This window comes from Fistularia commersonii, chromosome 4, assembly GCF_037954325.1.
Source record: "Fistularia commersonii isolate RoL2024-O1a breed Wild chromosome 4, RoL_Fcom_v1.0, whole genome shotgun sequence".
Lineage (NCBI taxonomy): Eukaryota > Metazoa > Chordata > Actinopteri > Syngnathiformes > Fistulariidae > Fistularia > Fistularia commersonii.
Window position 1 is genome coordinate 5,343,387 of NC_141287.1, and position 13,588 is coordinate 5,356,974.

A 13,588-nucleotide genomic window follows, 5' to 3' on the forward strand; every position below is an offset into this window, starting at 1 on the left:
TATTCTACCTACACATTATATGTTTGTACCATGGATTGGTACAGACATAAAATGTGTTTATATACAAAATTCAAACACCTTATTGTGTGTGTTTGTACACGTGTGTGTGTGACTGTCTCCTGTGGCCTGTATAAAAGAGGTATTGTCCGTGAATCGGTAACATGAGCAGTATCTTCCTTTCCACAGCAAATCAAATTACAGTCCACTGCAAGGCCAGCCTTTCCAAATAGCTTGTTGATCCAGTTGTTGTCAACACACTGCAGTGCAGAAAGGAAGGGGGAAAAAAAAAAAAAAACGCACCACCGACCACAAACCAAATGATCTTACAGCTGCAGCATGATATTGCGGACAGAGGGCCGATGCCTGGAAGTATAGTTGGGTCTACTTCAATTATTACAGCATGTCCCAATCTGTTAAAGAAATCTCTGCACTCATTGTTTCGTATTTCTAACGTCAAACTGTAGGCGACAACTCTAAATTCGGCCTCTTACCACCAACTGATTCACCCCACTCTAACAGATTTCTCAGAAAAATGCAAGTGAAGTCCACTGAATGTTTTTTCCAACTTTCCAATTGCTCCCGTTAACCTCCTTCTGCGACCTGAGTTTGGCAATTTTCAGTGGAAGTTTTGTCGTCTCTCACTATATTCAGAATGTCCATCATAGAGCTCAGCTTTCAAGCCTGCGTTGATGATAGAGAGATGGAGACGAGCCAAGTGCTAACAGGGGGTCACACCCACTGCTAAGGGCTATCAAATTTCCTCCATTAGAGAAAAATCTGACTACAATAAGAGGCTTACGTTTGTTTGTTTATTCAGTTATAGAATTCGATTAGCATACCTAGAAAAACCTATACCAATAAAGTTGTAAAATCTTTGCTAATTCAGTTTCTGTATTTTTCAAAGAGTTCTAGTTAGAAAGTAATGATGATAACAATTCAGTTATTAAAATTCAATAAAGCAACTTTGCGTCCACTCAATCCAAATAAAAATCTGGTGCATATGGGTTGATAAATACTTTACCAGGAACTTGTGAGTGCATTATTTGAATTTAACCATTAGCAATGATTTTTTTCACCGTCATTGAATAAAAGCTTTTTTTAATGTCATAAGGAGGTTCGATTGTTTGATTTCATGTGAATTTGACTGTGACATCAGAAATTAAACAATTACGCATTTGGTTTGATTTCTTTTTTTTTTGTTAAAAACTAAAACAAAATATAAAATGCATTTTTCTTTCACTATAAAGAGGCACACAGTCACTCTTCTTAAAGGTGGCGTTTTTAACATGTCTCCATGTCTCCCAAGTTTTATCTTGTATCTTAGTCACATACTGGCAACTGCACGATAATACTGAAATAGTTTCAATCTTATCCGTCTAACAGGCCAAAAAAATGCTTTAATGCTCAGAAGATCTTTCTACGCAGTGGGTAATAATCCTGCTGTTACAAAGGAAAGTACAACCTACATGAGACCTTAGAGATAGACGTCTGCGTGTCAAAGGAAGACAAAAGATGAATCCCATTGGAAGCGGCACTCTTTTTACCTGATTATTTTTTCTAAGAAGCAGTCTACTGGTGGAGGCGCAGAGTCCCAATGGGCTCCCACAACAATGTCTACCAGCAAAATGTAAATTCATCTCTTGACCTTCCCAATAGCCTACTTTCTATCTGAAGTGATAAAATGGATGCTTAAATTTCACAAATCCAGAAAGATACTGCCTTTATGAATATTTTTTCTATTTCGAGCTATCCATATTTTATTTTGGAGCAAGAGATTTATCAACTTCAATCCCATAATTGCTCTCCATCATAGGACAGTTGAACAACACACACACACACACACACACACACACACACACACACACACACACACACACACACACACACACACACACACACACACTCATCAACAATAGGCTGACCAAACACCCCTTTTCACATAACTATTTAAAGTCTCAACATATAAAGCCCCTATCCAGATGGGTTGTGCATTTGAAGGTAAATGTCAAAATAAGTCAGACCAAACATTCAACTGTCTTTAACCGACCAACTGAGCCAGAGTGTGACACAGCAGTGTATGTTTCCATCAGATTTACAGCAAGCCGAGTTGACGATTTCCTTCTTTCGTGCAAGTGGAACGTAATATGCACATCTATATGCACATCTGCTGCCAAAGAAGCATCAGTAATACAAGAGACAGCAGAAGAACGTAACAAAGTCCAAAACTGTCTAAGAGGAGAAACTGGGTTGGATGAACTTCTTACATTGTTAATAAACATTGTCCGTTTTCGCCTCAATAATAACTACTGTACTGTAAGAGCTACATACATAAGTGCCTGAAAGTCTTGCTTAGAGGTGCTTTAAAACAACACTAAAGTGGGATTTAAAATAAGGAAGGTATATGAATAGCATTTAATGGTCATATACATGATATATGTGATGATCTGTGATACAGAGGCTTTTGAGTTTTCGAATGCTACTCTGACTGAATGAAAATGTGTGGCTATGTCTCGTCATATGATTCCCATCATCAGCTGATACGGTATTGATCTCCTCGCGCTGAAAGATCAGTGAGATGCTAATAACCGTAGAAGGAAGGTGATGTAAAACACACACACAACCAGAAAGATTGGGTATTAATATAAATGAAATCTGAGCTTAGAAGTGAGAGTATCATGCTGTATGTACAGAATGACCAGCAGCATTACTTTTTTTGTGTTCATACCTACAGTGTTACATCACCGGTTTTGTCTACGGGAAGAGACCGAAGTTAAAATAAAAGTTCAGTCTTCTCAATTCGATCGCTCGGGTATCCTGCGACTGGCTTCTTTGCTCATCGACCGGGACGATTCGGGAAAAGACTTATAGAGAAGACACATCATCTCAGACAGAAAGACTTAAAAAAAGGGGGCAAGAGACAGATGAAAGAAAGAGAAGGGTTTAGGCTTTCATGCAGCTGCGGATGTTAAATGCATGATGTTAATTCAATTATAGGTTAAAGAGAAGAGAGACTTGCTATGGGAGAGTGCAGCGTAGGAAATCATACGAAGGTCAGACGAGATAAGAGACGGAGAACAAAGGAAAGGAAAGGGAAAAAGAGTGAATAGAGATTATGGGGAGGAGGAGAAAATATATATCTGAAGGATCACTTTGAAACAGGAAACCGAAATAAGGACGAAAAAGTAGGGCTGGATTTCGGCAAAAGGAACAAATTACCAAAATGGAAGTGAAAAACCTCTTGAGCTGGACGTGTGATCCGGTCCTAGATTCGCACAATGACACAGTCTCACACGTCCACAATAAGAAGACAAAATGCATTAGACATGGCAGAAAACGGCCTCCTGCTGTCCCCTACCGCTTCTGCTCCCATTGTCACCCTTCTGCCAGCCGTTTCTAGCTGAATTCCTTCCCAAGATTGCCATAATTTTTCCCGATATCGGCTGGTTGTGCTCTGTGCAGGTCGCAGTGACTCCAGCCTCAATATTACCTGGACTGGGTTCAAAAGCTACACGACATATGTGTTGACTTTTTTTTTCCAGATTTGGTCATTTTTTCGGAGGACATCGGACATTTATTTAAAAGAAAAAAGTTCAATTACTATACACAGTAATTTCTGGCTGAGCATGTACACACAAACACACACACACACATCCTTCAGCAACTTTCCACAAACAGCTCTCCAGCCATAGGCAGTACATAAGTCCCTCCCTTCTATTACTAGGCAACAAGGAAGCAGTGAACTATGAATCATGAGCTGGTGCTAGAATGCCGCCCAACTAGCTTGTCAACCTAAATGTATGTCCTGGTGATAAAGCACATGGCATGGCATTATGGAAATCACCCTACTCATCATTCAGAGAGGATTCATCATGTTGTTGTGTCACGAAGGCCAGATCTGGCAGCATTCGCCTATTATTCCACTGTCTGTCCATGAATCTTGCTTTACACTTGTTGCTTTGGCTCCATAAATTCAGTGAAGTGACTCCATGTGACTTATTTATTCATCTATTTTCTCCCACAGTCATTTGCAAACTTTTTGCTGGGATGAAATGGTTCAATAAGAACCCACACCCGCTTTACCAAGTTACTTTCAGTAGCTATGAGGGAGAAGCCCTATCAATACATCATCTTCATTTCTCCTCACCATTCAGTGCTGTTTTTTCCATAAGAAGTGTCTGAAGAATGTGCTGGGTGGCTGCTTCTACGATTCATGACTTGTTGGATGTCTGGGCAGTTCTCAGAAACTGCAACCCAGTACGAAAAAGCCGGGACAATGTGAAAGAGCATTAACTGTTTTATAAGGATTTAACAGAAATTCTTACTGTACATTTTGTCATTTTCCAACTTAATCACATCCAGTACATTTGTGGTCACACAGCCATTCATTTAAAAAGGGAGAAAGCAAGCAAAATTCTCTCTCTCTCTCTCTCACACACACACACACACACACGCGCGCTCCTACACTTATATATACAGTAATAAATGGATCAGGGAGGATACACATTGAAATTGGCGACGTAGGAACTACATAGATTTAAACCATGCTGAAACCTCAAAAAGGTACAATTTTGTAATGAATAAAAAGTTACTTCTTTATGTATTTCAACATAATACTGACATTTCAGAAGAATTTCATTATCATGCACGATGAGATATGTAATGTAAAATGTATAGTAATGAAGGTACAATGAACGGACACCGTGAAATCAAATATTAAGCCAATGCTAGCGCCTTTGAGTTGAATGTACATGTATGCCAAACGTTGCATACATTAGCAGCATCTCTTGCTAATTCTTAACCCCCCTCCCCGCTATTTTAGTTCTTTATTTCCAGTCACCTAACAGGAAAGGGAGGCTAAATGAGCATCATCCTTCTCCTGCTCTTAGCCCATAACACCACACACCAACTTGTCATATTTCACTTTTATTTGCAATTGGTTGTTGGAAGAGGACAGTAAGATATAAATACTGATGGTGTGTTTAACTCTGCGGTGGCTGATTCATGTCAGAACCTTTGGCTGTATAAAGAAATTGCAATGCCATATTGACATCCCAGATAAGACATCCTAGCAGACCAAGAAATTTCAAGAATTCTCCACGGTAACTTTGGTCAAGACATGGCAGCACCTCATCCATCTGATTTCAACCACTCGCTGTGCATCTGGACGAAGACCTAAATCCCTTATAAGATGGGGTTGAATGCGTGCTATGATTCTTTACGCGCTCTCAAATACATTCACAGAGTTTACAGTCAATTTGAAGACCGCTGGATTTGAACAGTTATTATTTTTGGAGAGGTTGTTGTTTATAGTAATTTTAGAAGTTTTTAAACTGACTGAGACTAAAAAAGACACTGTGGGATCTTAGCATCGTAACCAAAGCCACTGCTCCCAGTTGTTTACCAAGTAATTTACAAAGTAATGTGTTCAGGAGATGCTGTAAAAACTCTTTCAAGGCCAAATGAGAGACTCAAATGACTTTTGTTTCGGAAATCTTATGTCAATGGTTTAAAATGTAACCTGAAACCATTATTATCCTAAAAATTAGAATGAAAGGAAACGTACAAATGAAAAACAGTTTTGTAGGATATTTTTTCATGCAGACATCCACTGAAGGTGAAAGCCAATCTTATCTTATACCCTCTTTCATCATTCAAAAAATATTTTTAAAACGGCTTGGATAAAAAAAAAAAAAAAATTAGACAGGAGTTTCGTTTCTTTCACGTCAGCTGATTAATTTCAATTTGTTAACGTCATGCTCACGGCTTAATGTAATTGAGAGCTAAGCCTGAAACCATTTCAAATGCATATAATGAAAGCAGGGATTAATGAAAGAAAGGCATAAAATGAAGATCCCACTCGACCTTTGCTTTCGGCTTGATTGTGGTGTTTTGGTCAAATAAACCTCTTTCGCAAAGGTCAATATCTAGAAGCAGCAGAGTAAGTAGAGAGCATCCAGAGAACATGTGGCTAATAGCTGTACGTGTGACCAGAATTTGTCATCAGCAAAAACAAGGCACGGTGTTTTCAATCCAATGATGCCAGTAAACATAGAAGGGTGCTGGAACAAGATTGTATCTGCTCTATTCTGTGACAAATCACCTTAATCAGACTAAAGGGCTCTTGTAAGGTATTGGGATGTTGTTGCCTTGGCTCTGTCCAAATACCTAACATCAATAATAATAGGAAAAATAATTTCATTATCTATACCACTTATTCCACACTCAGGGTTGTGGTGTGGCTAGAGCATATCCTAGCAGTCATCGCAAGAGGTGGGGTTCACCAATCGTCATCATCATCATTATTGTTATTATCATTATCATTATTATTATTGTTATCAGTAGTAGTAGTAGTAAAACTGTTTGGTTGTGCTAGTAGTATTTTGGATTCACAGCCTCAGTACAGAGATGTAAGCAATGGTATATAAGATCATTAGTCCCTTGATCAAATTAAGAAATGCAAATTAGATTCGCTCTTGTAAATCAATATTGTAACATGCTAATGGCTATTATAGATTATTCATAAAGAATCTCCATATAAAACTACATGATGAGATGGAAACACCAGCAAAAGGGACATGGCAGGAATAATAAATGTATTGTAGAATGTTGAGGGGCAAAGGTGTAAACACAAATTGCGAAAATTATAAATGTTCTGACAATGGAAAAAAGGGTTCATATTGATATTCGCTGTACCAAAAAAAGATAAAAAACCTGAATCACACCTCTCTTGGTGTTTCAGGAAAGCTCTGTATGTTTAGTTAGGTCACCTTGCTCTTACACTTAGCCAATCTCCACTATTGAAGGTGAGAGCTGCCCTTCTTCAGTTTGATTAACATCATATAACATGGCATTAAAAATCATATAGGAAGTGCATCTGCAGGTAGATATATGCATGTACATATGTCTGTATCTATTGATAACGCCTTTTCTGGGGCGATGACACTCTTTTTCAGCTGAAATAATCGGTTCAATCAATTGAAAATTCTCAGTAAACAGAATCAGAATCAGAATAAACTTCATTTATCCCCAAGGGGCAATTGGGGGGGCGCACGGGGTAGCAGCATGAAATTATACTTTATTTAACATCAAAATAAAGTATGATAAATTGATATACATAATTGTGCAAATTGTGCCATTGATAAAAGACTGCAAGTTAAACTGTGGTCTCAGTTTATATAATAACTATATCATGGGGCTGGTATGGCGATGAGGGGTTTGCAGGGTTACTGGGTATTTAGGAGTTGGACGGCTCTGGGGACAAAGGTTGCCCTTCTCCTCTGGGTTTTGCGGGCAGGGCAGTCTGCAATCTGAGGGGAGCCACTTGAAGGCCACGTGTAGGATATGGGACTTATTTTTCAATTTTGGCTATCATGGAAGTGGGAGAGAGGTCTGAGGGGCCGGCCAATTATTTTGGAGCAGAGGAAGGTGGTGCACTCCAGGCGGTTCCTGTCATGTTGGGTGATGGAATGGAACCAGCAGGTGAAGGAGAAGGTCATTACGTTCGCAATGAAAGCGCAATAGAACATGGTGAGGATTGTGCTGTTAACCTCAAATGACCACAGAGCAGGCACTGTCGGGGTGACATTTCCCTTATGATCTCCTCAGTGTCAGAGGAGAACCTCAGGAGGTTGTCGAGGGCAGTGCCAGGTATCTCCACTTCTTCATTGTTTCTACTGGCTCCCCTGTATGGTGGTGGTGATGGTGGTGATTGCCTTTGCTAGTGTCCTCTGCCTGCTGGAGAACGCGATGAACATGTCCTTAGTCTTGTTCATATTCAGTTACAGACAGAAGGATTCACACCAGAGCGCAAAGTCCTGGAGGGCTGAACCATGGTGGAGTGAGGGATTGGACAATCGGGACAGGAGGACAGTATTGTCGGCAAACTTCACTTAGTGGCAGTCCTGTTGGGTGGACCTGCAGTCGTCAGTGTAGAGGATGAAGAGTAGGGGAGACAGAATGCTGCCTTGAGGTGAGCTGGTGGAGGTGAACCAGGTTTAGTGAGGACATTGTTCACCAGCACCCTCTGGAATCCGTTGGTGAGGAAGCTGACGATCCACTGAATGATTGAGGTGGAAATGGGTCAACAGCTTCTCCACCACCGTGTGTTAAAAGCTAAGGAGAAGTTGGCAAAAAGGGGCCTGACTGTGCTGTGGGGTATTCCAGGTCTCTTACTATGGAATCAGTGAGGAAGATCTTGGCATCATCCACTCCTCTGCGAGCCCTGAAGTTAAATAGGAGAGGATCAACCAGGGGTTCAGTTATTCTGGTGATGTGAGTGTTTACAATTCCCAGCAAGACCTTTTGTCACAAGTGAAGTGAGAGCCACTGGCCTGAGGTCGTTCAGGGCCTTAGGGGTCCCCTTTTTTGGGAGTGGAATCACTGTTGAGTGTTTCCACATCTGGAGCACTGTGATGTAGGACAGGGAGTTATGGAAAAGGAGATGGAAAACTTCCCCCCAGGTGCTCAGCACAGTACTTAGTATGGGTATGTCCACAGATCCCGTCCAGATGAGGTACTGTGGACACCCTAGTTCTCCTAAGGGGTCTCAACACATCCTCACAGTTGAAGACCAGGGAGGGGAAGTCCGGTTTGACACCAGATACTAAGGTCTCTATCTGGGATCTGTTGTCACTCTCAAAGCAAGTGAAGAAGGAGTTGAGGTTGTTGGGGAGTGATGATGTGTTCCTCCCTAGGATTCGAATGGGTGAACGACCGGGAAAAGCAGTGTTCACGAGGCTATATTTTTGATCCCCTACCAAGCTGAGGGGTCCACTTGTGCAAAGGTTTGCTCCACCTTGTTCTTATTTCTCAGCTCCTTCTTCTCAGCCTTAACGCCGGTGAAGAGGATTGTATTATTTTCATTTAGAATCTTCTTTAGCTCTTTAGTCACCCAGGGTTTGTTGTTAGCAAATATGGTGACTTTTTTTGTTGGGATGACATTGTCAACAAAGAAGGAGATGTAGGGTGTGATTGTGTCCCCCTGTTTGTCGATATCCTTGGATGCAAATATGAGGTTACCCCAAGATTCAAAGCATCCCTGAAGCCTATCATTGCTGTCTGGCATCCATTGCTTGATGATATTAGTCACTCTCCCTGCTCTCCTTACCAATAGTGTATAGGTGGGAGCAACTGGGTGGAGTGGTGGTCAACAGAGCCAAGGGGAGGGAGGGGGCAGCTTTGTAAGCATCAGGGACCAATCCAAAACATTTGTCAAATGTATTCCCCAGACGGGTCTTACAGTTGGAATCCTTTAAGAGCTTTGTCCGGTGAGCAGTGATTGAAATAGCCCATGATAAATTTGGGGGCATTGGGGGAGATCTACTCAAATCTGTCAAGTTTAGATTTTATATGTTCCGAGGCTGAGGCTGCATTGGCTTTGTGATGGATGTAAACCAGGATCAGGAAAAGTTGTGGGAATTCTCTAGTCTAGGGAGATAGAAGGGGTGCAGGGAGACCACAAGGAGCTCAATGTCTGAGATGCAAAGCGTCTCCCAGACAACTACCGTCTTACACCATCGGGAGTTAACATAGAGGCAGACCCCCTTGCCATGGTGTTTCCCCGTGCTAACAACATCCTGGTCTAGCCATATAGGATGACTGAAACCGTCTACGTGCAGTGAATTATCGTTAATGTTATTACAATTTAAGCATGTTTTTGTTAATGCAAGGATAGAGTCATTAAGGTACTCGTGCATGTGGTTCACATTGGCCCAGAGTTCGTTAATCTTCCCAAGGAGCAAAGGCATGTTGGCTAATATGACAGAGGGGAGCACTCGGTATTTATTTCTCTCCCGTCGGGAGCGCTCCCCTCTGGAAATGCTGATTCGGACGCGAGATTCGACTCATGAGTCGAATCTTGCGTCCGAGTCAGCATTTCCAATCAGTGGCAGGAAAGGGATAAATAATCACTCTGTCACGATGTGCTGGGGCGGACTCGAGCAGGGAACCACACTTCGGGACAGAGATGGGTGGAAAGCGCTTTTATTCGGTTGAAGTTGCAGACTGGACTGCACGGGATGCAGGCGGGACGGGTCGGGTTGCAGGCTGGACGGGTCGGGTTGCAGGCTGGACGGGTCGGGTTGCAGGCTGGGGATGCAGACTGGACGGGTCGGGATGCAGACTGGACGGGTCGGGATGCAGACTGGACGGCAGAGGGACGGGTCGGGTTGCAGCCTGGAAGGGTCGGGTTGCAGACTGGACGGCAGAGGGACGGGTCGGGTTGCAGACTGGACGGCAGAGGGACGGGTCGGGTTGCAGACTGGACGGGTCGGGTTGCAGACTGGACGGCAGAGGGACGGGTCGGGTTGCAGACTGGACGGGTCGGCAGAGGCTGGGCCTCAACCGTACGGATTGCAGACGGAGCGGGCCCCAGGCAGGGTGGCAGACTGAACAGTACGGGATGCAGACAGGACGAGTTGCAGACAGAACGGCAGAGGCTGGGCCTCAACAGTACGGGTTGCGGCAGGGGACAGAGGTCACGCCGGCCGTCTGGGCCCGGCCGTGACTCGGGAAGGGGACAGAGGTCACGCCGGCCGTCTGGGCCCGGCCGTGACTCGGGAAGGGGACAGAGGTCACGCCGGCCGTCTGGGCCCGGCCGTGACTCGGGAAGGGGACAGAGGTCACGCCGGCCGTCTGGGCCCGGCCGTGACTCGGGAAGGGGACAGAGGTCACGCCGGCCGTCTGGGCCCGGCCGTGACTCGGGAAGGGAAAGGAGGTCCTACCTGGGGTCCGGTCATAGCAGGGGTGAGGTCCGGGTTGGCAGGGGTGAGGTCCGGGACGTGGCAGGGGTGAGGTCCGGGACGTGGCAGGGGTGAGGTCCGGGACGTGGCAGGGGTGAGGTCCGGGACGTGGCAGGGTCCCACAGTAATCCATGAAGACCACAATCCCCCGGCGCCAGGCAGAGAGTGCCGCTGCCCTTTATAGGGATCTCGATTAGCGGCATCTACTGCAGCTGGCGCAGATTACAACGGGGATCAGCTGTGAACCCTGACACACTACATATGGATGGATAAAAAAACCCTACTAAGTAGATGTTGCTATCTCGAATCAACTGTCAACTTGGCCATACTTATATTACTATTATACACAATTAGCAAATTATGACATGCCAAGCGTTACCTGTTTGGAAGGCACAGAGACTTGACAGACAAAAGGGACAGTCAGGGTGATGAATATGAAAGGGACGCTCTCACTGGAGGCTCAGGCATCTAATTGCAATTTAACTTTGAATTGAGCATGTGACCCATTCAGGAGGAAGTGAAGCTTTAAGTGGCAGAGTGAATTATTCTGTCCCAGGGGGAGACAGAGGTAAAAAAAAAAGAACAAACAGTAGGCAACGCAGGACCATTGAAGGCTGACAAACGCACAGGTAGATGTGGAGAGAAAAATATGAAAAATAGTGGGAAGGGAGTCCAACCACAAGCTGAATGAAGACACACAAACAGGATCCCCTTTCATTAGAGGGCATCTGGGGACACGGGTCCTGCAGAGAAGGACCAAATGCTTGTTTGGCCGTAAATAAGGAGAAAGTGTTCAAGCAGCTGTTGCCTGTCAAACCTTTTAGAGAGGAAGCAAAATCCCGCTTTGCCCGAAAGCAACAGTGTAATGAAAAAATGGGGGTCTTCCTTATCCAGACTGCCATGAGCGCAGAAACGGCTGGGATTAGCGCTAGCTCTTCCCTCCCAGAAGGTCCTTGGACCAATTCAAACTCTCTGTTTGGAGTTTACATTCTCTCTCTTCCTGGGCTTCCTCCGGACTCTCCGGTTTCTTCCCACAGTCCAAAAACATGCAGCGGGTTCATCGGAAACCCTAAGTTTATACAAAAAAAGACGCATGAATGAGAGTGAACGGTCGAGTGTCTATCTATATGTGGCCCTGTGATCCCCTGGTCAATGGTCCAGGATGAAGCCCAGCTCCAGCCCAATGACAGCTGCGATAGGTTCCAGCACCCCATGAAGGGCAGTATGAGTGGTACATGTAACAAATTTTCATATGATTAAAGAAATAAATAAATCTTTTTCTGTCCTCTGACTTGCTACATATTTAAACCATGACCCCAGTGATTCAGCTCCTGGTCAAAACCCAGACCTTTTCTATTTTAACAAATGATTCCTGTTCCTCTGTTTTTACCTTCTTGGCTGAAGTTGTTCCTACCAGGCTGTAAACAAAAGTTTCTTCCTCATTTGCGGGAACTGATAACTCACAGCCGCTCATAATTAAAGGACAGTTCCCTGCAGCTAATGTCTACAATTAAAACACGTAAGGGCTTTTTCTGTGCTTCTTCCTAGCAGAGGTGGTTGAACTGCTGGAGACCTGAAAGTCAGGGGTCAGTGTCAGCGGAGAAGGAGGAATAAGTTTAGTTACAGTATGCAGCTTTGTAACGACTGTGAGTCCAAGGCACAGCCTCAGATGTGCCCTGGGAATGTCCTGACCACCTTCAAAGTTCTGCAAATCTTACTGACACTCCTAATCCTACCATGGATAAGATTATTGCTCATGCTCATGCTTATGCCATGATTCAGTAAGACCTAGGGATTCTGTGGCGCCTGGGAAAAATAAATGCATAAATCAAAAACAAAAAATTTTCATCATCTTACTTTTCAGATCCTTGAAAATCTAGCAATCCCTTGGTACTTTCTGGCTGCAGTTTAAGCACATCTTTTGAAGTTGCATTATAAATAATTTTCTGCCCGTCTGCATTGGAGTCAAATATTTTATTCTTTGGCCAGTCTCCTGCCAAGCTCTCTAAAGAGGAACACTGACAGAAATTTAGGATTGGGGATATTTCAGTCAGTGGCTAGAATTTATTTAGGAGTGAGAGTCATTTGTGAAACAAAAGCGGCAGAGCCATTGTTCGGGTACATCGGGTTACTGCATAACATTATGAATGTTAATTGGGAAAAAAAAATTGTTTTCCGATCTGGCAACAGTTGTACCTGTAATATGAGTTGGGGACCTGAGATAGGAAAGACTGATTTTTCTGCCTTTTAAATATTCAGTCAAGTGCTGCAGGGAATGAAAAAGGGCCAAAGACAGAGGCAAATTTCAAACAAAAATTGTGAACGTATATTAAAATAATCACGTCTTTGATGAATAACTTTCCAACATTAAGGCGTAATGATAAGCATGCAGATGAGTCTGCATACTGTATCTACCATTAAATTGATAGAAAATATTCATCATCCAGTTTATTAAGAACAAGAAAAGAAAGGCTGATGATTGGATTTCTCCTAAATTGCTTCAAGTCAAACAACACCCTGCATTTTGCTTTGACCCATGAAAATAACATTCTCGGTCTAATGTGTGATTTCTTTTTTTTGATTACTGCCTTAATCCTTGAATTATGTTCCCCTTTTTCCGCTCTGGTTAATCACACACCACAACTCAATTTGGGATGTTATAAAAGGAAAAGAAACTATGTCACACACACACACACACACACACACACACACAACTCCTCATTTTCAAGTTATGCAGGTAATACATGGGAGAAATGTGTGTGCTGGTGATTGAGATGATGTTTCTCAATGATAGTTGTGTTATGTGTTTAATGTGTTTCTGTTATGCAAAGACAATAAAGGCTATTCTA

At 43.2% G+C, this 13,588-nt stretch overlaps 1 protein-coding gene across 1 annotated transcript in view; it reads right to left on the reverse strand.

Annotated features, from left to right (window-relative positions):
• The window catches only part of kcnh3 (potassium voltage-gated channel, subfamily H (eag-related), member 3), a 130,269-nt gene that overhangs the window by 79,320 nt on the left and 37,361 nt on the right, over window positions 1-13,588 (reverse strand). The window lies entirely within an intron of this gene.